We start from the raw sequence: 25,148 nt of genomic DNA on the forward strand, positions 1-25,148 counted from the left end.
TGCCTTTATTCCAAAGTTTGAATGTTCCCCTACCACTTCATCAGATAAAGTCAGACTGATGTTGAAAAGGACAGAATCACACCTGAACAGGGACTTGAACCCTGGACCCTCAGATTAAAAGTGTGATGCTCTACCATCTGAGCTACTCAGGCCCTTCCATTGGTGTACTTTGCCTTAATTCCAAAGTTTGAATGTTCCCCTACCACTTCATTGGATACAGTCAGACTGATGTTGAAAAGGACAGAGTCACACCTGAACAGGGACTTGAAACCTGGACCCTCAGATTAAAGTCTGATGCTTTACCATTTGAGCTACTCAGGCCATGTCAATCTACAATTTTGCCTTTATTCCAAAGTTTGAAAGTTCCCCTACCACTTCATCATATACAGTCAGACTGATGTTGAAAAGGACAGAGTCACACCTGAACAGGGAATTGAACCCTGGACCCTCAGATTAAAAGTCTGATGTTCTACCATCTGAGCTACTCAGGCACTGTCAATTGGGTACTTTGCCTTTATTCCAAAGTTTGAATGTTCCCCTACCACTTCATCAGATAAAGTCAGACTGATGTTGAAAAGGACAGAATCATACCTGAACAGGGACTTGAACCCTGGACACTCAGATCAAAAGTCTGACGCTCTACCTTCTGAGCTACTCAGGGCCTTCCACTTAAATACTTTGCCTTTATTCCAAAGTTTGAATGTTCCCCTACCACTTCATCAGATACAGTCAGACTGATGTTGAAAAGGAAAGAGTCACACCTGAACAGGGACTTGAACCCTGGACCCTCAGATTAAAAGTCTGATGCTGTACCATCTGAGCTACTCAGGCACTGTCAATTAATTACTTTGCCTTTATTCCAAAGTTGTAATGTTCCCCTACCACTTCATCAGATAAAGTCAGACTGATGTTGAAAAGGACAGAGTTACACATGAACAGGGACTTGAACCCTGGACCCTCAGATTAAAAGTCTGATGCTCTACCATCTGAGCTACTCAGGACCTTCCACTTGAATACTTTGCCTTTTTTCATAACTTTGGAAGTTTCCCTACCACTTGACCAGATAAAGTCAGACTGATGTTGAAAAGGACAAAGTCACACCTGAGCAGGGACTTGAACCTTGGACCCTCAGATTAAAAATCTGATGCTCTACCATCTGAGCTACTCAGGCCCTGTGATTATGCAATTTTGCCTTGTTTCCAAAGTTTGAAAGTTCCCCTACCACTTCATCAGATAAAGTCAGACTGATGTTGAAAAGGACAAAGTCACACCTGAGCAGGGACTTGAACCCTGGACCCTCAGATTAAAAGTCTGATGCTCTACCATCTGAGCTACTCAGGCACTGTCAATTAAATACTTTGCCTTTATTCCAAAGTTGTAATGTTCCCCTACCACTTCATCAGATAAAGTCAGACTGATGTTGAAAAGGACAGAGTCACACCTGATCAGGGACTTGAACCCTGCACCCTCAGATTAAAAGTCTGATGCTCTACCATCTGAGCTACTCAGGCCCTGAATATAAGCAATTTTGCCTTGTTTCCAAAGTTTGGAAGTTCCCCTACCACTTCATCAGATAAAGTCAGACTGATGTTGAAAAGGTCAAAGTCGAACCTGAGCAGGGACTTGAACCCTGGAGCCTCAGATTAAAAGTCTGATGCTCTACCATCTGAGCTACTCAGGCCCTGTGAATATGTACTTTGCCTTTATTCCAAAGTTTGAATGTTCCCCTACCACTTCATCTGATAAAGTCAGACTGATGTTGAAAAGGTCAAAGTCACACCTAAGCAGGGACTTGAACCCTGGACCCTCAGGTTAAAAGTCTGATGCTCTACCATCTGAGCTACTCAGGCCCTGTGAGTGTACAATTTTGCCTTTTTTCAAAAGTTTGGAAGTTCCCCTACCACTTCATCAGATAAAGTCAGACTGATGTTGAAAAGGTCAAAGTCACACCTAAGCAGGGACTTGAACCCTGGACCCTCAGATTAAAAGTCTGATGCTCTACCACCTGAGCTACTCAGGCCCTGCGAGTGTACAATTTTGCCTTTTTTCAAAAGTTTGGAAGTTCCCCTACCACTTCATCAGATAAAGTCAGACTGATGTTGAAAAGGACAAAGTCACACCTGAGCAGGGACTTGAACCCTGGACCCTCAGATTAAGAGTCTGATGCTCTACCATCTGAGCTACTCAGGCCCTGTGTGTATACAAATTTGCCTTTTTTCAAAAGTTTGGAAGTTCCCCTACCACTTCATCAGATAAAGTCAGACTGATGTTGTAAAGGACAGAGTCACACCTGAACAGGGAATTGAACCCTGGACCCTCAGATTAAAAGTCTGATGCTCTACCATCTGAGCTACTCAGGCCCTGAATATAAGCAATTTTGCCTTGTTTCCAAAGTTTGGAAGTTCCCCTACCACTTCATCAGATAAAGTCAGACTGATGTTGAAAAGGACAGAGTCACACCTGAACAGGGACTTGAACCCTGGAGCCTCAGATTAAAAGTCTGATGCTCTACCATCTGAGCTACTCAGGCCCTGTGAATATGCAATTTTGCCTTGTTTACAAAGTTGAAAGTTCCCCTACCACTTCATCATATACAGTCAGACTGATGTTGAAAAGGACAAAGTTACACCTGAGCAGGGACTTGAACCCTGGACCCTCAGATTAAAAGTCTGATGCTCTACCATCTGAGCTACTCAGGCCCTTCCACTTATGTACTTTGCCTTTATTCCAAAGTTTGAATGTTCCCCTACCACTTCATCTGATAAAGTCAGACTGATGTTGAAAAGGTCAAAGTCACACCTAAGCAGGGACTTGAACCCTGGACCCTCAGGTTAAAAGTCTGATGCTCTACCATCTGAGCTACTCAGGCCCTGTGAGTGTACAATTTTGCCTTTTTTCAAAAGTTTGGAAGTTCCCCTACCACTTCATCAGATAAAGTCAGACTGATGTTGAAAAGGTCAGAGTCACACCTAAGCAGGGACTTGAACCCTGGACCCTCAGATTAAAAATCTGATGCTCTACCACCTGAGCTACTCAGGCCCTGCGAGTGTACAATTTTGCCTTTTTTCAAAAGTTTGGAAGTTCCCCTACCACTTCATCAGATAAAGTCAGACTGATGTTGAAAAGGACAAAGTCACACCTGAGCAGGGACTTGAACCCTGGACCCTCAGATTAAGAGTCTGATGCTCTACCATCTGAGCTACTCAGGCCCTGTGTGTATACAAATTTGCCTTTTTTCAAAAGTTTGGAAGTTCCCCTACCACATCATCAGATAAAGTCAGACTGATGTTGTAAAGGACAGAGTCACACCTGAACAGGGAATTGAACCCTGGACCCTCAGATTAAATGTCTGATGCTCTACCATCTGAGCTACTCAGGCCTTGAATATAAGCAATTTTGCCTTGTTTCCAAAGTTTGGAAGTTCCCCTACCACTTCATCAGATAAAGTCAGACTGATGTTGAAAAGGATAGAGTCACACCTGAACAGGGACTTGAACCCTGGACACTCAGATTAAAAGTCTGATGCTCTACCATCTGAGCTACTCAGGCCCTGTGAATATGCAATTTTGCCTTGTTTCCAAAGTTTGAAAGTTCCCCTACCACTTCATCATATACAGTCAGACTGATGTTGAAAAGGACAAAGTTACACCTGAGCAGGGACTTGAATCATGGACCCTCAGATTGAAAGTCTGATGCTCTAACATCTGAGCTACTCAGGCCCTGTGAGTGTACAATTTTGCCTTTTTTCAAAAGTTTGGAAGTTCCCCTACCACTTCATCAGATAAAGTCAGACTGATGTTGAAAAGGACAAAGTCACACCTGAGCAGGGACTTGAAACCTGGACCCTCAGATTAAGAGTCTGATGCTCTACCATCTGAGCTACTCAGGCCCTGTGTGTATACAAATTTGCCTTTTTTCAAAAGTTTGGAAGTTCCCCTACCACTTCATCAGATAAAGTTAGACTGATGTTGAAAAGGACAGAGTCACACCTGAACAGGGACTTGAACCCTGGACCCTCAGATTAAAAGTCTGATGCTCTACCATCTGAGCTACTCAGGCCCTGTGAATATGCAATTTTGCCTTGTTTCCAAAGTTTGAAAGTTCCCCTACCACTTCATCATATACAGTCAGACTGATGTTGAAAAGGACAAAGTTACACCTGAGCAGGGACTCGAACCCTGGACCCTCAGATTAAAAATCTGATGCTCTACCATCTGAGCTACTCAGGCCCTTCCACTTATGTACTTTGCCTTTATTCCAAAGTTTGAATGTTCCCCTACCACTTCATCAGATAAAGTCAGACTGATGTTGAAAAGGTCAAAGTCACACCTGAGCAGGGACTTGAACCCTGGAGCCTCAGATTAAAAGTCTGATGCTCTAACATCTGAGCTACTCAGGCCCTGTGAGTGTACAATTTTGCCTTTTTTCAAAAGTTTGGAAGTTCCCCTACCACTTCATCAGATAAAGTCAGACTGATGTTGAAAAGGACAAAGTCACACCTGAGCAGGGACTTGAACCCTGGACCCTCAGATTAAGAGTCTGATGCTCTACCATCTGAGCTACTCAGGCCCTGTGTGCATATAAATTTGCCTTTTTTCAAAAGTTTGGAAGTTCCCCTACCACTTCATCAGATAAAGTCAGACTGATGTTGAAAAGGACAGAGTCACACCTGAACAGGGACTTGAACACTGGACCCTCAGATTAAAAGTCTGATGCTCTACCATCTGAGCTCCTCAGGCCCTGTGAATATGCAATTTTGCCTTGTTTCCAAAGTTTGAAAGTTCCCCTACCACTTCATCATATACAGTCAGACTGATGTTAAAAAGGACAAAGTTACACCTGAGCAGGGACTTGAACCCTGGACCCTCAGATTAAAAGTCTGATGCTCTACCATCTGAGCTACTCAGGCCCTTCCACTTATGTACTTTGCCTTTATTCCAAAGTTTGAATGTTCCCCTACCACTTCATCTGATACAGTCAGACTGATGTTGAAAAGGTCAAAGTCACACCTAAACAGGGACTTGAACCCTGGACCCTCAGATTAAAAGTCTGATGCTCTACCATCTGAGCTACTCAGGCCCTGTGAGTGTACAATTTTGCCTTTTTTCAAAAGTTTGGAAGTTCCCCTACAACTTCATCAGATAAAGTCAGACTGATGTTGAAAAGGACAAAGTCACACCTGAGCAGGTACTTGAACCCTGGACCCTCAGATTAAGAGTCTGATGCTCTACCATCTGAGCTACTCAGGCCCTGTGTGTATACAAATTTGCCTTTTTTCAAAAGTTTGGAAGTTCCCCTACCACTTCATCAGATAAAGTCAGACTGATGTTGAAAAGGTCAAAGTCACACTTAAGGAGGGACTTGAACCCTGGACCCTCAGATTAAAAGTCTGATGCTCTACCATCTGAGCTACTCAGGCCCTGTGAGTGTACAATTTTGCCTTTTTTCAAAAGTTTGGAAGTTCCCCTACCACTTCATCAGATAAAGTCAGACTGATGTTGAAAAGGACAAAGTCACACCTGAGCAGGGACTTGAACCCTGGACCCTCAGATTAAGAGTCTGATGCTCTACCATCTGAGCTACTCAGGCCCTGTGTGTGTACAAATTTGCCTTTTTTCAAAAGTTTGAATGTTCCCCTACCACTTCATCAGATACAGTCAGACTGATGTGGAAAAGGACAGAATCACATGTGAACAGGGACTTGAACTGTGGACCCTCAAATTAAAAGTCTGATGCTCTACCATCTCAGCTACTCAGGCCATGTCAACCTGCATTTTTGCCTTTATTCCAAAGTTTGAATGTTCCCCTACCACTTCATCAGATAAAGTCAGACTGATGTTGCAAAGGACGGAGTCACACCTGAACAGGGACTTGAACCCTGGACCCTCAAATTAAAAGTCTGATGCTCTACCATCTGAGCTACTCAGGGCCTGTGAGTATACAAATTTGCCTTTTTTCAAAAGTTTGGAAGTTCCCCTACCACTTCATCAGATAAAGTCAGACTGATGTTGAAAAGGACAAAGTCACACCTGAGCAGGGACTTGAACCCTGGACCATCAGATTAAAAGTCTGATGCTCTACCATCTGAGCTACTCAGGCTCTGTCACCTAAGTACTTTGCCTTTATTCCAAAGTTGGAATGTTCCCCTACCACTTCATCAGATAAAGTCAGACTGATGTTGAAAAGGACAGAGTCACACCTGAACAGGGAATTGAACCCTGGACCCTAAGATTAAATGTCTGATGCTCTACCATCTGAGCTACTCAGGCCCTGAGAATATGCAATTTTGCCTTGTTTCCAAAGTTTGGAAGTTCCCCTTCCACTTCATCAGATAAAGTCAGACTGATGTTGAAAAGGTCAAAGTCACACCTGAGCAGGGACTTGAACCCTGGAGCCTCAGATTAAAAGTCTGATGCTCTAACATCTGAGCTACTCAGGCCCTGTGAGTGTACAATTTTGCCTTTTTTCAAAAGTTTGGAAGTTCCCCTACCACTTCATCAGATAAAGTCAGACTGATGTTGAAAAGGACAAAGTCACACCTGAGCAGGGACTTGAACCCTGGACCCTCAGATTAAGAGTCTGATGCTCTACCATCTGAGCTACTCAGGCCCTGTGCGCATGTAAATTTGCCTTTTTTCAAAAGTTTGGAAGTTCCCCTACCACTTCATCAGATAAAGTCAGACTGATGTTGAAAAGGACAGAGTCACACCTGAACAGGGAATTGAACCCTGGACCCTCAGATTAAAAGTCTGATGCTCTACCATCTGAGCTACTCAGGCCCTGAATATAAGCAATTTTGCCTTGTTTCCAAAGTTTGGAAGTTCCCCTACCACTTCATCAGATAAAGTCAGACTGATGTTGAAAAGGACAGAGTCACACCTGAACAGGGACTTGAAACCTGGACACTCAGATTAAAAGTCTGATGCTCTACCATCTGAGCTACTCAGGCCCTGTGAATATGCAATTTTGCCTTGTTTCCAAAGTTTGAAAGTTCCCCTACCACTTCATCAGATAAAGTCAGACTGATGTTGAAAAGGACAGAGTCACACCTGAACAGGGAATTGAACCCTGGACCCTCAGATTAAAAGTCTGATGCTCTACCATCTGAGCTACTCAGGCCCTGTGAATATGCAATTTTGCCTTGTTTCCAAAGTTTGAAAGTTCCCCTACCACTTCATCATATACAGTCAGACTGATGTTGAGAAGGACAAAGTCACATCGGAGCATGGACTTGAACCCTGGACCCTCAGATTAAAAGTCTGATGCTCTACCATCTGAGCTACTCAGGCACTGTCAATTAAATACTTTGCCTTTATTCCAAAGTTTGAATGTTCCCCTACCACTTCATCAGATAAAGTCAGACTGATGTTGAAAAGGACAGAATCACACCTGAACAGGGACTTGAACCCTGGACCCTCAGATTAAAAGTGTGATGCTCTACCATCTGAGCTACTCAGGCCCTTCCACTGGTGTACTTTGCCTTAATTCCAAAGTTTGAATGTTCCCCTACCACTTCATTGGATACAGTCAGACTGATGTTGAAAAGGACAGAGTCACACCTGTACAGGGACTTGAAACCTGGACCCTCAGATTAAAGTCTGATGCTCTACCATTTGAGCTACTCAGGCCATGTCAATCTACAATTTTGCCTTTATTCCAAAGTTTGAAAGTTCCCCTACCACTTCATCATATACAGTCAGACTGATGTTGAAAAGGACAGAGTCACACCTGAACAGGGAATTGAACCCTGGACCCTCAGATTAAAAGTCTGATGTTCTACCATCTGAGCTACTCAGGCACTGTCAATTGGGTACTTTGCCTTTATTCCAAAGTTTGAATGTTCCCCTACCACTTCATCAGATAAAGTCAGACTGATGTTGAAAAGGACAGAATCACACCTGAACAGGGACTTGAACCCTGGACACTCAGATCAAAAGTCTGACGCTCTACCTTCTGAGCTACTCAGGGCCTTCCACTTAAATACTTTGCCTTTATTCCAAAGTTTGAATGTTCCCCTACCACTTCATCAGATACAGTCAGACTGATGTTGAAAAGGAAAGAGTCACACCTGAACAGGGACTTGAACCCTGGACCCTCAGATTAAAAGTCTGATGCTGTACCATCTGAGCTACTCAGGCACTGTCAATTAATTACTTTGCCTTTATTCCAAAGTTGTAATGTTCCCCTACCACTTCATCAGATAAAGTCAGACTGATGTTGAAAAGGACAGAGTTACACATGAACAGGGACTTGAACCCTGGACCCTCAGATTAAAAGTCTGATGCTCTACCATCTGAGCTACTCAGGACCTTCCACTTGAATACTTTGCCTTTTTTCATAACTTTGGAAGTTTCCCTACCACTTGACCAGATAAAGTCAGACTGATGTTGAAAAGGACAAAGTCACACCTGAGCAGGGACTTGAACCTTGGACCCTCAGATTAAAAATCTGATGCTCTACCATCTGAGCTACTCAGGCCCTGTGATTATGCAATTTTGCCTTGTTTCCAAAGTTTGAAAGTTCCCCTACCACTTCATCAGATAAAGTCAGACTGATGTTGAAAAGGACAAAGTCACACCTGAGCAGGGACTTGAACCCTGGACCCTCAGATTAAAAGTCTGATGCTCTACCATCTGAGCTACTCAGGCACTGTCAATTAAATACTTTGCCTTTATTCCAAAGTTGTAATGTTCCCCTACCACTTCATCAGATAAAGTCAGACTGATGTTGAAAAGGACAGAGTCACACCTGATCAGGGACTTGAACCCTGCACCCTCAGATTAAAAGTCTGATGCTCTACCATCTGAGCTACTCAGGCCCTGAATATAAGCAATTTTGCCTTGTTTCCAAAGTTTGGAAGTTCCCCTACCACTTCATCAGATAAAGTCAGACTGATGTTGAAAAGGTCAAAGTCGAACCTGAGCAGGGACTTGAACCCTGGAGCCTCAGATTAAAAGTCTGATGCTCTACCATCTGAGCTACTCAGGCCCTGTGAATATGTACTTTGCCTTTATTCCAAAGTTTGAATGTTCCCCTACCACTTCATCTGATAAAGTCAGACTGATGTTGAAAAGGTCAAAGTCACACCTAAGCAGGGACTTGAACCCTGGACCCTCAGGTTAAAAGTCTGATGCTCTACCATCTGAGCTACTCAGGCCCTGTGAGTGTACAATTTTGCCTTTTTTCAAAAGTTTGGAAGTTCCCCTACCACTTCATCAGATAAAGTCAGACTGATGTTGAAAAGGTCAAAGTCACACCTAAGCAGGGACTTGAACCCTGGACCCTCAGATTAAAAGTCTGATGCTCTACCACCTGAGCTACTCAGGCCCTGCGAGTGTACAATTTTGCCTTTTTTCAAAAGTTTGGAAGTTCCCCTACCACTTCATCAGATAAAGTCAGACTGATGTTGAAAAGGACAAAGTCACACCTGAGCAGGGACTTGAACCCTGGACCCTCAGATTAAGAGTCTGATGCTCTACCATCTGAGCTACTCAGGCCCTGTGTGTATACAAATTTGCCTTTTTTCAAAAGTTTGGAAGTTCCCCTACCACTTCATCAGATAAAGTCAGACTGATGTTGTAAAGGACAGAGTCACACCTGAACAGGGAATTGAACCCTGGACCCTCAGATTAAAAGTCTGATGCTCTACCATCTGAGCTACTCAGGCCCTGAATATAAGCAATTTTGCCTTGTTTCCAAAGTTTGGAAGTTCCCCTACCACTTCATCAGATAAAGTCAGACTGATGTTGAAAAGGACAGAGTCACACCTGAACAGGGACTTGAACCCTGGAGCCTCAGATTAAAAGTCTGATGCTCTACCATCTGAGCTACTCAGGCCCTGTGAATATGCAATTTTGCCTTGTTTACAAAGTTGAAAGTTCCCCTACCACTTCATCATATACAGTCAGACTGATGTTGAAAAGGACAAAGTTACACCTGAGCAGGGACTTGAACCCTGGACCCTCAGATTAAAAGTCTGATGCTCTACCATCTGAGCTACTCAGGCCCTTCCACTTATGTACTTTGCCTTTATTCCAAAGTTTGAATGTTCCCCTACCACTTCATCTGATAAAGTCAGACTGATGTTGAAAAGGTCAAAGTCACACCTAAGCAGGGACTTGAACCCTGGACCCTCAGGTTAAAAGTCTGATGCTCTACCATCTGAGCTACTCAGGCCCTGTGAGTGTACAATTTTGCCTTTTTTCAAAAGTTTGGAAGTTCCCCTACCACTTCATCAGATAAAGTCAGACTGATGTTGAAAAGGTCAGAGTCACACCTAAGCAGGGACTTGAACCCTGGACCCTCAGATTAAAAATCTGATGCTCTACCACCTGAGCTACTCAGGCCCTGCGAGTGTACAATTTTGCCTTTTTTCAAAAGTTTGGAAGTTCCCCTACCACTTCATCAGATAAAGTCAGACTGATGTTGAAAAGGACAAAGTCACACCTGAGCAGGGACTTGAACCCTGGACCCTCAGATTAAGAGTCTGATGCTCTACCATCTGAGCTACTCAGGCCCTGTGTGTATACAAATTTGCCTTTTTTCAAAAGTTTGGAAGTTCCCCTACCACATCATCAGATAAAGTCAGACTGATGTTGTAAAGGACAGAGTCACACCTGAACAGGGAATTGAACCCTGGACCCTCAGATTAAATGTCTGATGCTCTACCATCTGAGCTACTCAGGCCTTGAATATAAGCAATTTTGCCTTGTTTCCAAAGTTTGGAAGTTCCCCTACCACTTCATCAGATAAAGTCAGACTGATGTTGAAAAGGATAGAGTCACACCTGAACAGGGACTTGAACCCTGGACACTCAGATTAAAAGTCTGATGCTCTACCATCTGAGCTACTCAGGCCCTGTGAATATGCAATTTTGCCTTGTTTCCAAAGTTTGAAAGTTCCCCTACCACTTCATCATATACAGTCAGACTGATGTTGAAAAGGACAAAGTTACACCTGAGCAGGGACTTGAACCCTGGACCCTCAGATTAAAAGTCTGATGCTCTACCATCTGAGCTACTCAGGCCCTTCCACTTATGTACTTTGCCTTTATTCCAAAGTTTGAATGTTCCTCTACCACTTCATCTGATAAAGTCAGACTGATGTTGAAAAGGTCAAAGTCACACCTAAGCAGGGACTTGAACCCTGGACCCTCAGATTAAAAGTCTGATGCTCTACCATCTGAGCTACTCAGGCCCTGTGAGTGTACAATTTTGCCTTTTTTCAAAAGTTTGGAAGTTCCCCTACCACTTCATCAGATAAAGTCAGACTGATGTTGAAAAGGACAAAGTCACACCTGAGCAGGGACTTGAACCCTGGACCCTCAGATTAAGAGTCTGACGCTCTACCATCTGAGCTACTCAGCCCCTGTGTGTATACAAATTTGCCTTTTTTCAAAAGTTTGGAAGTTCCCATACCACTTCATCAGATAAAGTCAGACTGATGTTGAAAAGGACAGAGTCACACCTGAACAGGGAAATGAACCCTGGACCCTCAGATTAAAAGTCTGATGCTCTACCATCTGAGCTACTCAGGCCCTGAATATAAGCAATTTTGCCTTGTTTCCAAAGTTTGGAAGTTCCCCTACCACTTCATCAGATAAAGTCAGACTGATGTTGAAAAGGTCAAAGTCAGACCTGAGCAGGGACTTGAACCCTGGAGCCTCAGATTAAAAGTCTGATGCTCTACCATCTGAGCTACTCAAGCCCTGCCACTTCAATACTTTGCCTTTATTCCAAAATTTGAATGTTCCCCTACCACTTCATCAGATAAAGTCAGACTGATGTTGAAAAGGTCAAAGTCACACCTGAGCAGGGACTTGAATCATGGACCCTCAGATTGAAAGTCTGATGCTCTAACATCTGAGCTACTCAGGCCCTGTGAGTGTACAATTTTGCCTTTTTTCAAAAGTTTGGAAGTTCCCCTACCACTTCATCAGATAAAGTCAGACTGATGTTGAAAAGGACAAAGTCACACCTGAGCAGGGACTTGAAACCTGGACCCTCAGATTAAGAGTCTGATGCTCTACCATCTGAGCTACTCAGGCCCTGTGTGTATACAAATTTGCCTTTTTTCAAAAGTTTGGAAGTTCCCCTACCACTTCATCAGATAAAGTTAGACTGATGTTGAAAAGGACAGAGTCACACCTGAACAGGGACTTGAACCCTGGACCCTCAGATTAAAAGTCTGATGCTCTACCATCTGAGCTACTCAGGCCCTGTGAATATGCAATTTTGCCTTGTTTCCAAAGTTTGAAAGTTCCCCTACCACTTCATCATATACAGTCAGACTGATGTTGAAAAGGACAAAGTTACACCTGAGCAGGGACTCGAACCCTGGACCCTCAGATTAAAAATCTGATGCTCTACCATCTGAGCTACTCAGGCCCTTCCACTTATGTACTTTGCCTTTATTCCAAAGTTTGAATGTTCCCCTACCACTTCATCAGATAAAGTCAGACTGATGTTGAAAAGGTCAAAGTCACACCTGAGCAGGGACTTGAACCCTGGAGCCTCAGATTAAAAGTCTGATGCTCTAACATCTGAGCTACTCAGGCCCTGTGAGTGTACAATTTTGCCTTTTTTCAAAAGTTTGGAAGTTCCCCTACCACTTCATCAGATAAAGTCAGACTGATGTTGAAAAGGACAAAGTCACACCTGAGCAGGGACTTGAACCCTGGACCCTCAGATTAAGAGTCTGATGCTCTACCATCTGAGCTACTCAGGCCCTGTGTGCATATAAATTTGCCTTTTTTCAAAAGTTTGGAAGTTCCCCTACCACTTCATCAGATAAAGTCAGACTGATGTTGAAAAGGACAGAGTCACACCTGAACAGGGACTTGAACACTGGACCCTCAGATTAAAAGTCTGATGCTCTACCATCTGAGCTCCTCAGGCCCTGTGAATATGCAATTTTGCCTTGTTTCCAAAGTTTGAAAGTTCCCCTACCACTTCATCATATACAGTCAGACTGATGTTAAAAAGGACAAAGTTACACCTGAGCAGGGACTTGAACCCTGGACCCTCAGATTAAAAGTCTGATGCTCTACCATCTGAGCTACTCAGGCCCTTCCACTTATGTACTTTGCCTTTATTCCAAAGTTTGAATGTTCCCCTACCACTTCATCTGATACAGTCAGACTGATGTTGAAAAGGTCAAAGTCACACCTAAACAGGGACTTGAACCCTGGACCCTCAGATTAAAAGTCTGATGCTCTACCATCTGAGCTACTCAGGCCCTGTGAGTGTACAATTTTGCCTTTTTTCAAAAGTTTGGAAGTTCCCCTACAACTTCATCAGATAAAGTCAGACTGATGTTGAAAAGGACAAAGTCACACCTGAGCAGGGACTTGAACCCTGGACCCTCAGATTAAGAGTCTGATGCTCTACCATCTGAGCTACTCAGGCCCTGTGTGTATACAAATTTGCCTTTTTTCAAAAGTTTGGAAGTTCCCCTACCACTTCATCAGATAAAGTCAGACTGATGTTGAAAAGGTCAAAGTCACACTTAAGGAGGGACTTGAACCCTGGACCCTCAGATTAAAAGTCTGATGCTCTACCATCTGAGCTACTCAGGCCCTGTGAGTGTACAATTTTGCCTTTTTTCAAAAGTTTGGAAGTTCCCCTACCACTTCATCAGATAAAGTCAGACTGATGTTGAAAAGGACAAAGTCACACCTGAGCAGGGACTTGAACCCTGGACCCTCAGATTAAGAGTCTGATGCTCTACCATCTGAGCTACTCAGGCCCTGTGCGCATGTAAATTTGCCTTTTTTCAAAAGTTTGGAAGTTCCCCTACCACTTCATCAGATAAAGTCAGACTGATGTTGAAAAGGACAGAGTCACACCTGAACAGGGAATTGAACCCTGGACCCTCAGATTAAAAGTCTGATGCTCTACCATCTGAGCTACTCAGGCCCTGAATATAAGCAATTTTGCCTTGTTTCCAAAGTTTGGAAGTTCCCCTACCACTTCATCAGATAAAGTCAGACTGATGTTGAAAAGGACAGAGTCACACCTGAACAGGGACTTGAAACCTGGACACTCAGATTAAAAGTCTGATGCTCTACCATCTGAGCTACTCAGGCCCTGTGAATATGCAATTTTGCCTTGTTTCCAAAGTTTGAAAGTTCCCCTACCACTTCATCAGATAAAGTCAGACTGATGTTGAAAAGGACAGAGTCACACCTGAACAGGGAATTGAACCCTGGACCCTCAGATTAAAAGTCTGATGCTCTACCATCTGAGCTACTCAGGCCCTGTGAATATGCAATTTTGCCTTGTTTCCAAAGTTTGAAAGTTCCCCTACCACTTCATCATATACAGTCAGACTGATGTTGAAAAGGACAAAGTTACACCTGAGCAGGGACTTGAACACTGGACCCTCAGATTAAAAGTCTGATGCTCTACCATCTGAGCTACTCAGGCCCTTCCACTTATGTACTTTGCCTTTATTCCAAAGTTTGAATGTTCCTCTACCACTTCATCTGATAAAGTCAGACTGATGTTGAAAAGGTCAAAGTCACACCTAAGCAGGGACTTGAACCCTGGACCCTCAGATTAAAAGTCTGATGCTCTACCATCTGAGCTACTCAGGCCCTGTGAGTGAACAATTTTGCCTTTTTTCAAAAGTTTGGAAGTTCCCCTACCACTTCATCAGATAAAGTCAGACTGATGTTGAAAAGGACAAAGTCACACCTGAGCAGGGACTTGAACCCTGGACCCTCAGATTAAGAGTCTGATGCTCTACCATCTGAGCTACTCAGGCCCTGTGTGTATACAAATTTGCCTTTTTTCAAAAGTTCGGAAGTTCCCCTACCACTTCATCAGATAAAGTCAGACTGATGTTGAAAAGGACAGAGTCACACCTGAACAGGGAAATGAACCCTGGACCCTCAGATTAAAAGTCTGATGCTCTACCATCTGAGCTACTCAGGCCCTGAATATAAGCAATTTTGCCTTGTTTCCAAAGTTTGGAAGTTCCCCTACCACTTCATCAGATAAAGTCAGACTGATGTTGAAAAGGTCAAAGTCAGACCTGAGCAGGGACTTGAACCCTGGAGCCTCAGATTAAAAGTCTGATGCTCTACCATCTGAGCTACTCAGGCCCTGCCACTTCAATATTTTGCCTTTATTCCAAAATTTGAATGTTCCCCTACCACTTCATCAGATAAAGTCAGACTGATGTTGAAAAGGTCAAAGTCACACGTGAGCAGGGACTTGAATCCTGGACCCTCAGATTGAAAGTCTGATGCTCTAACATCTGAGCTACTCAGGCCCTGTGAGTGTACAATTTTGCCTTTTTTCAAAAGTTTGGAAGTTCCCCTACCACTTCATCAGATAAAGTCAGACTGATGTTGAAAAGGACAAAGTCACACCTGAGCAGGGACTTGAACCCTGGACCCTCAGATTAAGAGTCTGATGCTCTACCATCTGAGCTACTCAGGCCCTGTGTGTATACAAATTTGCCTTTTTTCAAAAGTTTGGAAGTTCCCCTACCACTTCATCAGATAAAGTTAGACTGATGTTGAAAAGGACAGAGTCACACCTGAACAGGGACTTGAACCCTGGACCCTCAGATTAAAAGTCTGATGCTCTACCATCTGAGCTACTCAGGCCCTGTGAATATGCAATTTTGCCTTGTTTCCAAAGTTTGAAAGTTCCCCTACCACTTCATCATATACAGTCAGACTGATGTTGAAAAGGACAAAGTTACACCTGAGCAGGGACTCGAACCCTGGACCCTCAGATTAAAAGTCTGATGCTCTACCATCTGAGCTACTCAGGCCCTTCCACTTATGTACTTTGCCTTTATTCCAAAGTTTGAATGTTCCCCTACCACTTCATCTGATAAAGTCAGACTGATGTTGAAAAGGTCAAAGTCACACCTAAGCAGGGACTTGAACCCTGGACCCTCAGATTAAAAGTCTGATGCTCTACCATCTGAGCTACTCAGGCCCTGTGAGTGTACAATTTTGCCTTTTTTCAAAAGTTTGGAAGTTCCCCTACCACTTCATCAGATAAAGTCAGACTGATGTTGAAAAGGACAGAGTCACACCTGAACAGGGACTTGAACCCTGGACCCTCAGATTAAAAGTCTGATGCTCTACCATCTGAGCTACTCAGGGCCTGTGAGTATACAAATTTGCCTTTTTTCAAAAGTTTGGAAGTTCCCCTAACACTTCATCAGATAAAGTCAGACTGATGTTGAAAAGGACAAAGTCACACCTGAGCAGGGACTTGAACCCTGGACCATCAGATTAAAAGTCTGATGCTCTACCATCTGAGCTACTCAGGCTCTGTCAACTAAGTACTTTGCCTTTATTCCAAAGTTGGAATGTTCCCCTACCATTTCATCAGATAAAGTCAGACTGATGTTGAAAAGGACAGAGTCACACCTGAACAGGGAATTGAACCCTGGACCCTAAGATTAAAAGTCTGATGCTCTACCATCTGAGCTACTCAGGCCCTGAGAATATGCAATTTTGCCTTGTTTCCAAAGTTTGGAAGTTCCCCTTCCACTTCATCAGATAAAGTCAGACTGATGTTGAAAAGGTCAAAGTCACACCTGAGCAGGGACTTGAACCCTGGAGCCTCAGATTAAAAGTCTGATGCTCTAACATCTGAGCTACTCAGGCCCTGTGAGTGTACAATTTTGCCTTTTTTCAAAAGTTTGGAAGTTCCCCTACCACTTCATCAGATAAAGTCAGACTGATGTTGAAAAGGACAAAGTCACACCTGAGCAGGGACTTGAACCCTGGACCCTCAGATTAAGAGTCTGATGCTCTACCATCTGAGCTACTCAGGCCCTGTGTGCATATAAATTTGCCTTTTTTCAAAAGTTTGGAAGTTCCCCTACCACTTCATCAGATAAAGTCAGATTGATGTTGAAAAGGACAGAGTCACACCTGAACAGGGACTTGAACCCTGGACCCTCAGATTAAAAGTCTGATGCTCTACCATCTGAGCTACTCAGGCCCTGTGAATATGCAATTTTGCCTTGTTTCCAAAGTTTGAAAGTTCCCCTACCACTTCATCATATACAGTCAGACTGATGTTGAAAAGGACAAAGTTACACCTGAGCAGGGACTTGAACCCTGGACCCTCAGATTAAAAGTCTGATGCTCTACCATCTGAGCTACTCAGGCCCTTCCACTTATGTACTTTGCCTTTATTCCAAAGTTTGAATGTTCCCCTACCACTTCATCTGATAAAGTCAGACTGATGTTGAAAAGGTCAAAGTCACACCTAAACAGGGACTTGAACCCTGGACCCTCAGATTAAAAGTCTGACGCTCTACCATCTGAGCTACTCAGGCCCTGTGAGTGTACAATTTTGCCTTTTTTCAAAAGTTTGGAAGTTCCCCTACAACTTCATCAGATAAAGTCAGACTGATGTTGAAAAGGACAAAGTCACACCTGAGCAGGGACTTGAACCCTGGACCCTCAGATTAAGAGTCTGATGCTCTACCATCTGAGCTACTCAGGCCCTGTGTGTATACAAATTTGCCTTTTTTCAAAAGTTTGGAAGTTCCCCTACCACTTCATCAGATAAAGTCAGACTGATGTTGAAAAGGTCAAAGTCACACCTAAGCAGGGACTTGAACCCTGGACCCTCAGATTAAAAGTCTGATGCTCTACCATCTGAGCTACTCAGGCCCTGTGAGTGTACAATTTTGCCTTTTTTCAAAAGTTTGGAAGTTCCCCTACCACTTCATCAGATAAAGTCAGACTGATGTTGAAAAGGACAAAGTCACACCTGAGCAGGAACTTGAACCCTGGACCCTCAGATTAAGAGTCTGATGCTCTACCATCTGAGCTACTCAGGCCCTACGTGTGTACAAATTTGCCTTTTTTCAAAAGTTTGAATGTTCCCCTACCACTTCATCAGTTACAGTCAGACTGATGTGGAAAAGGACAGAATCACATGTGAACAGGGACTTGAACTGTGGACCCTCAAATTAAAAGTCTGATGCTCTACCATCTCAGCTACTCAGGCCATGTCAACCTGCATTTTTGCCTTTATTCCAAAGTTTGAATGTTCCCCTACCACTTCATCAGATAAAGTCAGACTGATGTTGCAAAGGACAGAGTCACACCTGAACAGGGACTTGAACCCTGGACCCTCAGATTAAAAGTCTGATGCTCTACCATCTGAGCTACTCAGGGCCTGTGAGTATACAAATTTGCCTTTTTTCAAAAGTTTGGAAGTTCCCCTACCACTTCATCAGATAAAGTCAGACTGATGTTGAAAAGGACAAAGTCACACCTGAGCAGGGACTTGAACCCTGGACCATCAGATTAAAAGTCTGATGCTCTACCATCTGAGCTACTCAGGCTCTGTCACCTAAGTACTTTGCCTTTATTCCAAAGTTGGAATGTTCCCCTACCACTTCATCAGATAAAGTCAGACTGATGTTGAAAAGGACAGAGTCACACCTGAACAGGGAATTGAACCCTGGACCCTAAGATTAAAAGTCTGATGCTCTACCATCTGAGCTACTCAGGCCCTGAGAATATGCAATTTTGCCTTGTTTCCAAAGTTTGGAAGTTCCCCTTCCACTTCATCAGATAAAGTCAGACTGATGTTGAAAAGGTCAAAGTCACACCTGAGCAGGGACTTGAACCCTGGAGCCTCAGATTAAAAGTCTGATGCTCTAACATCTGAGCTACTCAGGCCCTGTGAGTGTGCAATTTTGCCTTTTTTCAAAAGTTTGGAAGTTCCCCTACCACTTCATCAGATAAAGTCAGACTGATGTTGAAAAGGTCAAAGTCACACCTAAGCAGGGACTTGAACCCTGGACCCTCAGATTAAAAGTCTGATGCTCTACCATCTGAGCTACTCAGGCCCTGTGAGTGTACAATTTTGCCTTTTTTCAAAAGTTTGGAAGTTCCCCTACCACTACATCAGATAAAGTCAGACTGATGTTGAAAAGGACAAAGTCACACCTGAGCAGGGACTTGAACCCTGGACCCTCAGATTAAGAGTCTGATGCTCTACCATCTGAGCTACTCAGGCCCTGTGTGTGTACAAATTTGCCTTTTTTCAAAAGTTTGAATGTTCCCCTACCACTTCATCAGATAAAGTCAGACTGATGTTGAAAAGGACAAAGTCACACCTGAGCAGGGACTTGAACCCTGGACCCTCAGATTAAGAGTCTGATGCTCTACCATCTGAGCTACTCAGGCCCTGTGTGCATATAAATTTGCCTTTTTTCAAAAGTTTGGAAGTTCCCCTACCACTTCATCAGATAAAGTCAGACTGATGTTGAAAAGGACAGAGTCACACCTGAACAGGGACTTGAACCCTGGACCCTCAGATTAAAAGTCTGATGCTCTACCATCTGAGCTACTCAGGCCCTGTGAATATGCAATTTTGCCTTGTTTCCAAAGTTTGAAAGTTCCCCTACCACTTCATCATATACAGTCAGACTGATGTTGAAAAGGACAAAGTTACACCTGAGCAGGGACTTGAACCCTGGACCCTCAGATTAAAAGTCTGATGCTCTACCATCTGAGCTACTCAGGCCCTTCCACTTATGTACTTTGCCTTTATTCCAAAGTTTGAATGTTCCCCTACCACTTCATCTGATAAAGTCAGACTGATGTTGAAAAGGTCAAAGTCACACCTAAACAGGGACTTGAACCCTGGACCCTCAGATTAAAAGTCTGATGCTCTACCATCTGAGCTACTCAGGCCCTGTGAGTGTACAATTTTGCCTTTTTTCAAAAGTTTGGAAGTTCCCCTACAACTTCATCAGATAAAGTCAGACTGATGTTGAAAAGGACAAAGTCACACCTGAGCAGGGACTTGAACCCTGGACCCTCAAATTAAGAGTCTGATGCTCTACCATCTGAGCTACTCAGGCCCTGTGTGTATACAAATTTGCCTTTTTTCAAAAGTTTGGAAGTTCCCCTACCACTTCATCAGATAAAGTCAGACTGATGTTGAAAAGGTCAAAGTCACACCTAAGCAGGGACTTGAACCCTGGACCCTCAGATTAAAAGTCTAATGCTCTACCATCTGAGCTACTCAGGCCCTGTGAGTGTACAATTTTGCCTTTTTTCAAAAGTTTGGAAGTTCCCCTACCACTTCATCAGATAAAGTCAGACTGATGTTGAAAAGGACAAAGTCACACCTGAGCAGGGACTTGAACCCTGGACCCTCAGATTAAGAGTCTGATGCTCTACCATCTGAGCTACTCAGGCCCTGTGTGTGTACAAATTTGCCTTTTTTCAAAAGTTTGAATGTTCCCCTACCACTTCATCAGATACAGTCAGACTGATGTGGAAAAGGACAGAATCACATGTGAACAGGGACTTGAACTGTGGACCCTCAAATTAAAAGTCTGATGCTCTACCATCTCAGCTACTCAGGCCATGTCAACCTGCATTTTTGCCTTTATTCCAAAGTTTGGATGTTCCCCTACCACTTCATCAGATAAAGTCAGACTGATGTTGCAAAGGACAGAGTCACACCTGAACAGGGACTTGAACCCTGGACCCTCAGATTAAAAGTCTGATGCTCTACCATCTGAGCTACTCAGGGCCTGTGAGTATACAAATTTGCCTTTTTTCAAAAGTTTGGAAGTACCCCTACCACTTCATCAGATAAAGTCAGACTGATGTTGAAAAGGACAAAGTCACACCTGAGCAGGGACTTGAACCCTGGACCATCAGATTAAAAGTCTGATGCTCTACCATCTGAGCTACTCAGGCTCTGTCAACTAAGTACTTTGCCTTTATTCCAAAGTTGGAATGTTCCCCTACCACTTCATCAGATAAAGTCAGACTGATGTTGAAAAGGACAGAGTCACACCTGAACAGGGAATTGAACCCTGGACCCTAAGATTAAAAGTCTGATGCTCTACCATCTGAGCTACTCAGGCCCTGAGAATATGCAATTTTGCCTTGTTTCCAAAGTTTGGAAGTTCCCCTTCCACTTCATCAGATAAAGTCAGACTGATGTTGAAAAGGTCAAAGTCACACCTGAGCAGGGACTTAAACTCTGGAGCCTCAGATTAAAAGTCTGATGCTCTAACATCTGAGCTACTCAGGCCCTGTGAGTGTACAATTTTGCCTTTTTTCAAAAGTTTGGAAGTTCCCCTACCACTTCATCAGATAAAGTCAGACTGATGTTGAAAAGGACAAAGTCACACCTGAGCAGGGACTTGAACCCTGGACCCTCAGATTAAGAGTCTGATGCTCTACCATCTGAGCTACTCAGGCCCTGTGTGCATATAAATTTGCCTTTTTTCAAAAGTTTGGAAGTTCCCCTACCACTTCATCAGATAAAGTCAGACTGATGTTGAAAAGGACAGAGTCACACCTGAACAGGGACTTGAACCCTGGACCCTCAGATTAAAAGTCTGATGCTCTACCATCTGAGCTACTCAGGCCCTGTGAATATGCAATTTTGCCTTGTTTCCAAAGTTTGAAAGTTCCCCTACCACTTCATCATATACAGTCAGACTGATGTTGAAAAGGACAAAGTTACACCTGAGCAGGGACTTGAACCCTGGACCCTCAGATTAAAAGTCTGATGCTCTACCATCTGAGCTACTCAGGCCCTTCCACTTATGTACTTTGCCTTTATTCCAAAGTTTGAATGTTCCCCTACCACTTCATCAGATAAAGTCAGACTGATGTTGAAAAGGACAGAGTCACACCTGAACAGGGAATTGAACCCTGGACCCTAAGATTAAAAGTCTGATGCTCTACCATCTGAGCTACTCAGGCCCTGAGAATATGCAATTTTGCCTTGTTTCCAAAGTTTGGAAGTTCCCCTTCCACTTAATCAGATAAAGTCAGACTGATGTTGAAAAGGTCAAAGTCACACCTGAGCAGGGACTTGAACCCTGGAGCCTCAGATTAAAAGTCTGATGCTCTAACATCTGAGCTACTCAGGCCCTGTGAGTGTACAGTTTTGCCTTTTTTCAAAAGTTTGGAAGTTCCCCTACCACTTCATCAGATAAAGTCAGACTGATGTTGAAAAGGTCAAAGTCACACCTAAGCAGGGACTTGAACCCTGGACCCTCAGATTAAAAGTCTGATGCTCTACCATCTGAGCTACTCAGGCCCTGTGAGTGTACAATTTTGCCTTTTTTCAAAAGTTTGGAAGTTCCCCTACCACTACATCAGATAAAGTCAGACTGATGTTGAAAAGGACAAAGTCACACCTGAGCAGGGACTTGAACCCTGGACCCTCAGATTAAGAGTCTGATGCTCTACCATCTGAGCTACTCAGGCCCTGTGTGTGTACAAATTTGCCTTTTTTCAAAAGTTTGAATGTTCCCCTACCACTTCATCAGATAAAGTCAGACTGATGTTGAAAAGGACAAAGTCACACCTGAGCAGGGACTTGAACCCTGGACCCTCAGATTAAGAGTCTGATGCTCTACCATCTGAGCTACTCAGGCCCTGTGTGCATATAAATTTGCCTTTTTTCAAAAGTTTGGAAGTTCCCCTACCACTTCATCAGATAAAGTCAGACTGATGTTGAAAAGGACAGAGTCACACCTGAACAGGGACTTGAACCCTGGACCCTCAGATTAAAAGTCTGATGCTCTACCATCTGAGCTACTCAGGCCCTTCCACTTATGTACTTTGCCTTTATTCCAAAGTTTGAATGTTCCCCTACCACTTCATCTGATAAAGTCAGACTGATGTTGAAAAGGTCAAAGTCACACCTAAACAGGGACTTGAACCCTGGACCCTCAGATTAAAAGTCTGATGCTCTACCATCTGAGCTACTCAGGCCCTGTGAGTGTACAATTTTGCCTTTTTTCAAAAGTTTGGAAGTTCCCCTACAACTTCATCAGATAAAGTCAGACTGATGTTGAAAAGGACAAAGTCACACCTGAGCAGGGACTTGAACCCTGGACCCTCAAATTAAGAGTCTGATGCTCTACCATCTGAGCTACTCAGGCCCTGTGTGTATACAAATTTGCCTTTTTTCAAAAGTTTGGAAGTTCCCCTACCACTTCATCAGATAAATTCAGACTGATGTTGAAAAGGTCAAAGTCACACCTAAGCAGGGACTTGAACCCTGGACCCTCAGATTAAAAGTCTAATGCTCTACCATCTGAGCTACTCAGGCCCTGTGAGTGTACAATTTTGCCTTTTTTCAAAAGTTTGGAAGTTCCCCTACCACTTCATCAGATAAAGTCAGACTGATGTTGAAAAGGACAAAGTCACACCTGAGCAGGGACTTGAACCCTGGACCCTCAGATTAAGAGTCTGATGCTCTACCATCTGAGCTACTCAGGCCCTGTGTGTGTACAAATTTGCCTTTTTTCAAAAGTTTGAATGTTCCCCTACCACTTCATCAGATACAGTCAGACTGATGTGGAAAAGGACAGAATCACATGTGAACAGAGACTTGAACTGTGGACCCTCAAATTAAAAGTCTGATGCTCTACCATCTCAGCTACTCAGGCCATGTCAACCTGCATTTTTGCCTTTATTCCAAAGTTTGGATGTTCCCCTACCACTTCATCAGATAAAGTCAGACTGATGTTGCAAAGGACAGAGTCACACCTGAACAGGGACTTGAACCCTGGACCCTCAGATTAAAAGTCTGATGCTCTACCATCTGAGCTACTCAGGGCCTGTGAGTATACAAATTTGCCTTTTTTCAAAAGTTTGGAAGTTCCCCTACCACTTCATCAGATAAAGTCAGACTGATGTTGAAAAGGACAAAGTCACACCTGAGCAGGGACTTGAACCCTGGACCATCAGATTAAAAGTCTGATGCTCTACCATCTGAGCTACTCAGGCTCTGTCAACTAAGTACTTTGCCTTTATTCCAAAGTTGGAATGTTCCCCTACCACTTCATCAGATAAAGTCAGACTGATGTTGAAAAGGACAGAGTCACACCTGAACAGGGAATTGAACCCTGGACCCTAAGATTAAAAGTCTGATGCTCTACCATCTGAGCTACTCAGGCCCTGAGAATATGCAATTTTGCCTTGTTTCCAAAGTTTGGAAGTTCCCCTTCCACTTCATCAGATAAAGTCAGACTGATGTTGAAAAGGTCAAAGTCACACCTGAGCAGGGACTTGAACTCTGGAGCCTCAGATTAAAAGTCTGATGCTCTAACATCTGAGCTACTCAGGCCCTGTGAGTGTACAATTTTGCCTTTTTTCAAAAGTTTGGAAGTTCCCCTACCACTTCATCAGATAAAGTCAGACTGATGTTGAAAAGGACAAAGTCACACCTGAGCAGGGACTTGAACCCTGGACCCTCAGATTAAGAGTCTGATGCTCTACCATCTGAGCTACTCAGGCCCTGTGTGCATATAAATTTGCCTTTTTTCAAAAGTTTGGAAGTTCCCCTACCACTTCATCAGATAAAGTCAGACTGATGTTGAAAAGGACAGAGTCACACCTGAACAGGGACTTGAACCCTGGACCCTCAGATTAAAAGTCTGATGCTCTACCATCTGAGCTACTCAGGCCCTGTGAATATGCAATTTTGCCTTGTTTCCAAAGTTTGAAAGTTCCCCTACCACTTCATCATATACAGTCAGACTGATGTTGAAAAGGACAAAGTTACACCTGAGCAGGGACTTGAACCCTGGACCCTCAGATTAAAAGTCTGATGCTCTACCATCTGAGCTACTCAGGCCCTTCCACTTATGTACTTTGCCTTTATTCCAAAGTTTGAATGTTCCCCTACCACTTCATCAGATAAAGTCAGACTGATGTTGAAAAGGACAGAGTCACACCTGAACAGGGAATTGAACCCTGGACCCTAAGATTAAAAGTCTGATGCTCTACCATCTGAGCTACTCAGGCCCTGAGAATATGCAATTTTGCCTTGTTTCCAAAGTTTGGAAGTTCCCCTTCCACTTAATCAGATAAAGTCAGACTGATGTTGAAAAGGTCAAAGTCACACCTGAGCAGGGACTTGAACCCTGGAGCCTCAGATTAAAAGTCTGATGCTCTAACATCTGAGCTACTCAGGCCCTGTGAGTGTACAGTTTTGCCTTTTTTCAAAAGTTTGGAAGTTCCCCTACCACTTCATCAGATAAAGTCAGACTGATGTTGAAAAGGTCAAAGTCACACCTAAGCAGGGACTTGAACCCTGGACCCTCAGATTAAAAGTCTGATGCTCTACCATCTGAGCTACTCAGGCCCTGTGAGTGTA

At 43.6% G+C, this 25,148-nt stretch overlaps 78 non-coding genes across 78 annotated transcripts; all 78 read right to left on the reverse strand.

Annotated features, from left to right (window-relative positions):
• Positions 1-1,268: 1,268 nt before the first annotated feature.
• trnak-uuu (transfer RNA lysine (anticodon UUU)) lies at positions 1,269-1,341 on the reverse strand. Its single transcript has one exon. It is a non-coding gene; the product is annotated as a tRNA-Lys (tRNA).
• Positions 1,342-1,947: 606 nt separating this feature from the next.
• trnak-uuu (transfer RNA lysine (anticodon UUU)) lies at positions 1,948-2,020 on the reverse strand. The gene has a single exon. It is a non-coding gene; the product is annotated as a tRNA-Lys (tRNA).
• Positions 2,021-2,117: 97 nt separating this feature from the next.
• trnak-cuu (transfer RNA lysine (anticodon CUU)) lies at positions 2,118-2,190 on the reverse strand. The gene has a single exon. It is a non-coding gene; the product is annotated as a tRNA-Lys (tRNA).
• Positions 2,191-2,287: 97 nt separating this feature from the next.
• On the reverse strand, positions 2,288-2,360 carry trnak-uuu (transfer RNA lysine (anticodon UUU)). Its single transcript has one exon. It is a non-coding gene; the product is annotated as a tRNA-Lys (tRNA).
• A 266-nt stretch (positions 2,361-2,626) lies between these two features.
• Positions 2,627-2,699, reverse strand: trnak-uuu (transfer RNA lysine (anticodon UUU)). The gene has a single exon. It is a non-coding gene; the product is annotated as a tRNA-Lys (tRNA).
• Positions 2,700-2,966: 267 nt separating this feature from the next.
• Positions 2,967-3,039, reverse strand: trnak-uuu (transfer RNA lysine (anticodon UUU)). The gene has a single exon. It is a non-coding gene; the product is annotated as a tRNA-Lys (tRNA).
• Positions 3,040-3,136: 97 nt separating this feature from the next.
• trnak-cuu (transfer RNA lysine (anticodon CUU)) lies at positions 3,137-3,209 on the reverse strand. The gene has a single exon. It is a non-coding gene; the product is annotated as a tRNA-Lys (tRNA).
• A 607-nt stretch (positions 3,210-3,816) lies between these two features.
• trnak-cuu (transfer RNA lysine (anticodon CUU)) lies at positions 3,817-3,889 on the reverse strand. The gene has a single exon. It is a non-coding gene; the product is annotated as a tRNA-Lys (tRNA).
• Positions 3,890-3,986: 97 nt separating this feature from the next.
• On the reverse strand, positions 3,987-4,059 carry trnak-uuu (transfer RNA lysine (anticodon UUU)). Its single transcript has one exon. It is a non-coding gene; the product is annotated as a tRNA-Lys (tRNA).
• A 97-nt stretch (positions 4,060-4,156) lies between these two features.
• Positions 4,157-4,229, reverse strand: trnak-uuu (transfer RNA lysine (anticodon UUU)). The gene has a single exon. It is a non-coding gene; the product is annotated as a tRNA-Lys (tRNA).
• Positions 4,230-4,496: 267 nt separating this feature from the next.
• On the reverse strand, positions 4,497-4,569 carry trnak-cuu (transfer RNA lysine (anticodon CUU)). Its single transcript has one exon. It is a non-coding gene; the product is annotated as a tRNA-Lys (tRNA).
• A 267-nt stretch (positions 4,570-4,836) lies between these two features.
• trnak-uuu (transfer RNA lysine (anticodon UUU)) lies at positions 4,837-4,909 on the reverse strand. The gene has a single exon. It is a non-coding gene; the product is annotated as a tRNA-Lys (tRNA).
• A 97-nt stretch (positions 4,910-5,006) lies between these two features.
• trnak-uuu (transfer RNA lysine (anticodon UUU)) lies at positions 5,007-5,079 on the reverse strand. Its single transcript has one exon. It is a non-coding gene; the product is annotated as a tRNA-Lys (tRNA).
• Positions 5,080-5,176: 97 nt separating this feature from the next.
• On the reverse strand, positions 5,177-5,249 carry trnak-cuu (transfer RNA lysine (anticodon CUU)). Its single transcript has one exon. It is a non-coding gene; the product is annotated as a tRNA-Lys (tRNA).
• Positions 5,250-5,516: 267 nt separating this feature from the next.
• Positions 5,517-5,589, reverse strand: trnak-cuu (transfer RNA lysine (anticodon CUU)). The gene has a single exon. It is a non-coding gene; the product is annotated as a tRNA-Lys (tRNA).
• A 437-nt stretch (positions 5,590-6,026) lies between these two features.
• trnak-uuu (transfer RNA lysine (anticodon UUU)) lies at positions 6,027-6,099 on the reverse strand. Its single transcript has one exon. It is a non-coding gene; the product is annotated as a tRNA-Lys (tRNA).
• A 437-nt stretch (positions 6,100-6,536) lies between these two features.
• On the reverse strand, positions 6,537-6,609 carry trnak-cuu (transfer RNA lysine (anticodon CUU)). The gene has a single exon. It is a non-coding gene; the product is annotated as a tRNA-Lys (tRNA).
• A 97-nt stretch (positions 6,610-6,706) lies between these two features.
• Positions 6,707-6,779, reverse strand: trnak-uuu (transfer RNA lysine (anticodon UUU)). Its single transcript has one exon. It is a non-coding gene; the product is annotated as a tRNA-Lys (tRNA).
• A 267-nt stretch (positions 6,780-7,046) lies between these two features.
• On the reverse strand, positions 7,047-7,119 carry trnak-uuu (transfer RNA lysine (anticodon UUU)). Its single transcript has one exon. It is a non-coding gene; the product is annotated as a tRNA-Lys (tRNA).
• Positions 7,120-8,575: 1,456 nt separating this feature from the next.
• On the reverse strand, positions 8,576-8,648 carry trnak-uuu (transfer RNA lysine (anticodon UUU)). Its single transcript has one exon. It is a non-coding gene; the product is annotated as a tRNA-Lys (tRNA).
• Positions 8,649-9,254: 606 nt separating this feature from the next.
• On the reverse strand, positions 9,255-9,327 carry trnak-uuu (transfer RNA lysine (anticodon UUU)). The gene has a single exon. It is a non-coding gene; the product is annotated as a tRNA-Lys (tRNA).
• Positions 9,328-9,424: 97 nt separating this feature from the next.
• Positions 9,425-9,497, reverse strand: trnak-cuu (transfer RNA lysine (anticodon CUU)). Its single transcript has one exon. It is a non-coding gene; the product is annotated as a tRNA-Lys (tRNA).
• Positions 9,498-9,594: 97 nt separating this feature from the next.
• On the reverse strand, positions 9,595-9,667 carry trnak-uuu (transfer RNA lysine (anticodon UUU)). The gene has a single exon. It is a non-coding gene; the product is annotated as a tRNA-Lys (tRNA).
• A 266-nt stretch (positions 9,668-9,933) lies between these two features.
• Positions 9,934-10,006, reverse strand: trnak-uuu (transfer RNA lysine (anticodon UUU)). The gene has a single exon. It is a non-coding gene; the product is annotated as a tRNA-Lys (tRNA).
• A 267-nt stretch (positions 10,007-10,273) lies between these two features.
• On the reverse strand, positions 10,274-10,346 carry trnak-uuu (transfer RNA lysine (anticodon UUU)). Its single transcript has one exon. It is a non-coding gene; the product is annotated as a tRNA-Lys (tRNA).
• Positions 10,347-10,443: 97 nt separating this feature from the next.
• trnak-cuu (transfer RNA lysine (anticodon CUU)) lies at positions 10,444-10,516 on the reverse strand. Its single transcript has one exon. It is a non-coding gene; the product is annotated as a tRNA-Lys (tRNA).
• Positions 10,517-10,953: 437 nt separating this feature from the next.
• trnak-uuu (transfer RNA lysine (anticodon UUU)) lies at positions 10,954-11,026 on the reverse strand. The gene has a single exon. It is a non-coding gene; the product is annotated as a tRNA-Lys (tRNA).
• Positions 11,027-11,123: 97 nt separating this feature from the next.
• On the reverse strand, positions 11,124-11,196 carry trnak-uuu (transfer RNA lysine (anticodon UUU)). The gene has a single exon. It is a non-coding gene; the product is annotated as a tRNA-Lys (tRNA).
• Positions 11,197-11,293: 97 nt separating this feature from the next.
• trnak-cuu (transfer RNA lysine (anticodon CUU)) lies at positions 11,294-11,366 on the reverse strand. Its single transcript has one exon. It is a non-coding gene; the product is annotated as a tRNA-Lys (tRNA).
• A 607-nt stretch (positions 11,367-11,973) lies between these two features.
• Positions 11,974-12,046, reverse strand: trnak-cuu (transfer RNA lysine (anticodon CUU)). The gene has a single exon. It is a non-coding gene; the product is annotated as a tRNA-Lys (tRNA).
• Positions 12,047-12,143: 97 nt separating this feature from the next.
• On the reverse strand, positions 12,144-12,216 carry trnak-uuu (transfer RNA lysine (anticodon UUU)). Its single transcript has one exon. It is a non-coding gene; the product is annotated as a tRNA-Lys (tRNA).
• Positions 12,217-12,313: 97 nt separating this feature from the next.
• Positions 12,314-12,386, reverse strand: trnak-uuu (transfer RNA lysine (anticodon UUU)). The gene has a single exon. It is a non-coding gene; the product is annotated as a tRNA-Lys (tRNA).
• A 267-nt stretch (positions 12,387-12,653) lies between these two features.
• Positions 12,654-12,726, reverse strand: trnak-cuu (transfer RNA lysine (anticodon CUU)). The gene has a single exon. It is a non-coding gene; the product is annotated as a tRNA-Lys (tRNA).
• Positions 12,727-12,993: 267 nt separating this feature from the next.
• On the reverse strand, positions 12,994-13,066 carry trnak-uuu (transfer RNA lysine (anticodon UUU)). The gene has a single exon. It is a non-coding gene; the product is annotated as a tRNA-Lys (tRNA).
• A 97-nt stretch (positions 13,067-13,163) lies between these two features.
• Positions 13,164-13,236, reverse strand: trnak-uuu (transfer RNA lysine (anticodon UUU)). Its single transcript has one exon. It is a non-coding gene; the product is annotated as a tRNA-Lys (tRNA).
• Positions 13,237-13,333: 97 nt separating this feature from the next.
• trnak-cuu (transfer RNA lysine (anticodon CUU)) lies at positions 13,334-13,406 on the reverse strand. Its single transcript has one exon. It is a non-coding gene; the product is annotated as a tRNA-Lys (tRNA).
• Positions 13,407-13,673: 267 nt separating this feature from the next.
• trnak-cuu (transfer RNA lysine (anticodon CUU)) lies at positions 13,674-13,746 on the reverse strand. The gene has a single exon. It is a non-coding gene; the product is annotated as a tRNA-Lys (tRNA).
• A 97-nt stretch (positions 13,747-13,843) lies between these two features.
• Positions 13,844-13,916, reverse strand: trnak-uuu (transfer RNA lysine (anticodon UUU)). Its single transcript has one exon. It is a non-coding gene; the product is annotated as a tRNA-Lys (tRNA).
• A 267-nt stretch (positions 13,917-14,183) lies between these two features.
• trnak-uuu (transfer RNA lysine (anticodon UUU)) lies at positions 14,184-14,256 on the reverse strand. The gene has a single exon. It is a non-coding gene; the product is annotated as a tRNA-Lys (tRNA).
• A 267-nt stretch (positions 14,257-14,523) lies between these two features.
• Positions 14,524-14,596, reverse strand: trnak-uuu (transfer RNA lysine (anticodon UUU)). The gene has a single exon. It is a non-coding gene; the product is annotated as a tRNA-Lys (tRNA).
• A 97-nt stretch (positions 14,597-14,693) lies between these two features.
• Positions 14,694-14,766, reverse strand: trnak-cuu (transfer RNA lysine (anticodon CUU)). The gene has a single exon. It is a non-coding gene; the product is annotated as a tRNA-Lys (tRNA).
• Positions 14,767-15,373: 607 nt separating this feature from the next.
• On the reverse strand, positions 15,374-15,446 carry trnak-cuu (transfer RNA lysine (anticodon CUU)). Its single transcript has one exon. It is a non-coding gene; the product is annotated as a tRNA-Lys (tRNA).
• Positions 15,447-15,543: 97 nt separating this feature from the next.
• trnak-uuu (transfer RNA lysine (anticodon UUU)) lies at positions 15,544-15,616 on the reverse strand. The gene has a single exon. It is a non-coding gene; the product is annotated as a tRNA-Lys (tRNA).
• A 97-nt stretch (positions 15,617-15,713) lies between these two features.
• Positions 15,714-15,786, reverse strand: trnak-uuu (transfer RNA lysine (anticodon UUU)). Its single transcript has one exon. It is a non-coding gene; the product is annotated as a tRNA-Lys (tRNA).
• A 97-nt stretch (positions 15,787-15,883) lies between these two features.
• trnak-uuu (transfer RNA lysine (anticodon UUU)) lies at positions 15,884-15,956 on the reverse strand. The gene has a single exon. It is a non-coding gene; the product is annotated as a tRNA-Lys (tRNA).
• Positions 15,957-16,223: 267 nt separating this feature from the next.
• trnak-uuu (transfer RNA lysine (anticodon UUU)) lies at positions 16,224-16,296 on the reverse strand. Its single transcript has one exon. It is a non-coding gene; the product is annotated as a tRNA-Lys (tRNA).
• A 437-nt stretch (positions 16,297-16,733) lies between these two features.
• On the reverse strand, positions 16,734-16,806 carry trnak-cuu (transfer RNA lysine (anticodon CUU)). The gene has a single exon. It is a non-coding gene; the product is annotated as a tRNA-Lys (tRNA).
• Positions 16,807-16,903: 97 nt separating this feature from the next.
• On the reverse strand, positions 16,904-16,976 carry trnak-uuu (transfer RNA lysine (anticodon UUU)). Its single transcript has one exon. It is a non-coding gene; the product is annotated as a tRNA-Lys (tRNA).
• Positions 16,977-17,073: 97 nt separating this feature from the next.
• Positions 17,074-17,146, reverse strand: trnak-uuu (transfer RNA lysine (anticodon UUU)). The gene has a single exon. It is a non-coding gene; the product is annotated as a tRNA-Lys (tRNA).
• Positions 17,147-17,243: 97 nt separating this feature from the next.
• Positions 17,244-17,316, reverse strand: trnak-uuu (transfer RNA lysine (anticodon UUU)). The gene has a single exon. It is a non-coding gene; the product is annotated as a tRNA-Lys (tRNA).
• A 97-nt stretch (positions 17,317-17,413) lies between these two features.
• Positions 17,414-17,486, reverse strand: trnak-cuu (transfer RNA lysine (anticodon CUU)). The gene has a single exon. It is a non-coding gene; the product is annotated as a tRNA-Lys (tRNA).
• A 97-nt stretch (positions 17,487-17,583) lies between these two features.
• Positions 17,584-17,656, reverse strand: trnak-uuu (transfer RNA lysine (anticodon UUU)). Its single transcript has one exon. It is a non-coding gene; the product is annotated as a tRNA-Lys (tRNA).
• Positions 17,657-17,753: 97 nt separating this feature from the next.
• Positions 17,754-17,826, reverse strand: trnak-cuu (transfer RNA lysine (anticodon CUU)). The gene has a single exon. It is a non-coding gene; the product is annotated as a tRNA-Lys (tRNA).
• A 437-nt stretch (positions 17,827-18,263) lies between these two features.
• trnak-uuu (transfer RNA lysine (anticodon UUU)) lies at positions 18,264-18,336 on the reverse strand. Its single transcript has one exon. It is a non-coding gene; the product is annotated as a tRNA-Lys (tRNA).
• Positions 18,337-18,773: 437 nt separating this feature from the next.
• Positions 18,774-18,846, reverse strand: trnak-uuu (transfer RNA lysine (anticodon UUU)). Its single transcript has one exon. It is a non-coding gene; the product is annotated as a tRNA-Lys (tRNA).
• Positions 18,847-18,943: 97 nt separating this feature from the next.
• trnak-cuu (transfer RNA lysine (anticodon CUU)) lies at positions 18,944-19,016 on the reverse strand. The gene has a single exon. It is a non-coding gene; the product is annotated as a tRNA-Lys (tRNA).
• A 97-nt stretch (positions 19,017-19,113) lies between these two features.
• On the reverse strand, positions 19,114-19,186 carry trnak-cuu (transfer RNA lysine (anticodon CUU)). The gene has a single exon. It is a non-coding gene; the product is annotated as a tRNA-Lys (tRNA).
• Positions 19,187-19,283: 97 nt separating this feature from the next.
• trnak-uuu (transfer RNA lysine (anticodon UUU)) lies at positions 19,284-19,356 on the reverse strand. The gene has a single exon. It is a non-coding gene; the product is annotated as a tRNA-Lys (tRNA).
• A 97-nt stretch (positions 19,357-19,453) lies between these two features.
• trnak-uuu (transfer RNA lysine (anticodon UUU)) lies at positions 19,454-19,526 on the reverse strand. Its single transcript has one exon. It is a non-coding gene; the product is annotated as a tRNA-Lys (tRNA).
• A 97-nt stretch (positions 19,527-19,623) lies between these two features.
• Positions 19,624-19,696, reverse strand: trnak-uuu (transfer RNA lysine (anticodon UUU)). The gene has a single exon. It is a non-coding gene; the product is annotated as a tRNA-Lys (tRNA).
• A 97-nt stretch (positions 19,697-19,793) lies between these two features.
• On the reverse strand, positions 19,794-19,866 carry trnak-cuu (transfer RNA lysine (anticodon CUU)). Its single transcript has one exon. It is a non-coding gene; the product is annotated as a tRNA-Lys (tRNA).
• A 267-nt stretch (positions 19,867-20,133) lies between these two features.
• On the reverse strand, positions 20,134-20,206 carry trnak-cuu (transfer RNA lysine (anticodon CUU)). Its single transcript has one exon. It is a non-coding gene; the product is annotated as a tRNA-Lys (tRNA).
• Positions 20,207-20,643: 437 nt separating this feature from the next.
• Positions 20,644-20,716, reverse strand: trnak-uuu (transfer RNA lysine (anticodon UUU)). Its single transcript has one exon. It is a non-coding gene; the product is annotated as a tRNA-Lys (tRNA).
• Positions 20,717-21,153: 437 nt separating this feature from the next.
• Positions 21,154-21,226, reverse strand: trnak-cuu (transfer RNA lysine (anticodon CUU)). Its single transcript has one exon. It is a non-coding gene; the product is annotated as a tRNA-Lys (tRNA).
• Positions 21,227-21,323: 97 nt separating this feature from the next.
• Positions 21,324-21,396, reverse strand: trnak-uuu (transfer RNA lysine (anticodon UUU)). Its single transcript has one exon. It is a non-coding gene; the product is annotated as a tRNA-Lys (tRNA).
• Positions 21,397-21,493: 97 nt separating this feature from the next.
• Positions 21,494-21,566, reverse strand: trnak-uuu (transfer RNA lysine (anticodon UUU)). The gene has a single exon. It is a non-coding gene; the product is annotated as a tRNA-Lys (tRNA).
• A 437-nt stretch (positions 21,567-22,003) lies between these two features.
• Positions 22,004-22,076, reverse strand: trnak-uuu (transfer RNA lysine (anticodon UUU)). Its single transcript has one exon. It is a non-coding gene; the product is annotated as a tRNA-Lys (tRNA).
• A 97-nt stretch (positions 22,077-22,173) lies between these two features.
• trnak-cuu (transfer RNA lysine (anticodon CUU)) lies at positions 22,174-22,246 on the reverse strand. Its single transcript has one exon. It is a non-coding gene; the product is annotated as a tRNA-Lys (tRNA).
• Positions 22,247-22,343: 97 nt separating this feature from the next.
• Positions 22,344-22,416, reverse strand: trnak-cuu (transfer RNA lysine (anticodon CUU)). Its single transcript has one exon. It is a non-coding gene; the product is annotated as a tRNA-Lys (tRNA).
• A 97-nt stretch (positions 22,417-22,513) lies between these two features.
• Positions 22,514-22,586, reverse strand: trnak-uuu (transfer RNA lysine (anticodon UUU)). Its single transcript has one exon. It is a non-coding gene; the product is annotated as a tRNA-Lys (tRNA).
• A 97-nt stretch (positions 22,587-22,683) lies between these two features.
• trnak-uuu (transfer RNA lysine (anticodon UUU)) lies at positions 22,684-22,756 on the reverse strand. The gene has a single exon. It is a non-coding gene; the product is annotated as a tRNA-Lys (tRNA).
• Positions 22,757-22,853: 97 nt separating this feature from the next.
• Positions 22,854-22,926, reverse strand: trnak-cuu (transfer RNA lysine (anticodon CUU)). Its single transcript has one exon. It is a non-coding gene; the product is annotated as a tRNA-Lys (tRNA).
• A 267-nt stretch (positions 22,927-23,193) lies between these two features.
• Positions 23,194-23,266, reverse strand: trnak-cuu (transfer RNA lysine (anticodon CUU)). The gene has a single exon. It is a non-coding gene; the product is annotated as a tRNA-Lys (tRNA).
• Positions 23,267-23,703: 437 nt separating this feature from the next.
• Positions 23,704-23,776, reverse strand: trnak-uuu (transfer RNA lysine (anticodon UUU)). The gene has a single exon. It is a non-coding gene; the product is annotated as a tRNA-Lys (tRNA).
• A 437-nt stretch (positions 23,777-24,213) lies between these two features.
• trnak-cuu (transfer RNA lysine (anticodon CUU)) lies at positions 24,214-24,286 on the reverse strand. The gene has a single exon. It is a non-coding gene; the product is annotated as a tRNA-Lys (tRNA).
• A 97-nt stretch (positions 24,287-24,383) lies between these two features.
• On the reverse strand, positions 24,384-24,456 carry trnak-uuu (transfer RNA lysine (anticodon UUU)). Its single transcript has one exon. It is a non-coding gene; the product is annotated as a tRNA-Lys (tRNA).
• A 97-nt stretch (positions 24,457-24,553) lies between these two features.
• Positions 24,554-24,626, reverse strand: trnak-uuu (transfer RNA lysine (anticodon UUU)). Its single transcript has one exon. It is a non-coding gene; the product is annotated as a tRNA-Lys (tRNA).
• Positions 24,627-25,063: 437 nt separating this feature from the next.
• On the reverse strand, positions 25,064-25,136 carry trnak-uuu (transfer RNA lysine (anticodon UUU)). The gene has a single exon. It is a non-coding gene; the product is annotated as a tRNA-Lys (tRNA).
• Between the last annotated feature and the right edge of the window lie 12 nt (positions 25,137-25,148).

Source organism: Stigmatopora nigra, chromosome 16 (genome assembly GCF_051989575.1).
Source record: "Stigmatopora nigra isolate UIUO_SnigA chromosome 16, RoL_Snig_1.1, whole genome shotgun sequence".
Taxonomy (NCBI): Eukaryota; Metazoa; Chordata; class Actinopteri; order Syngnathiformes; family Syngnathidae; genus Stigmatopora; species Stigmatopora nigra.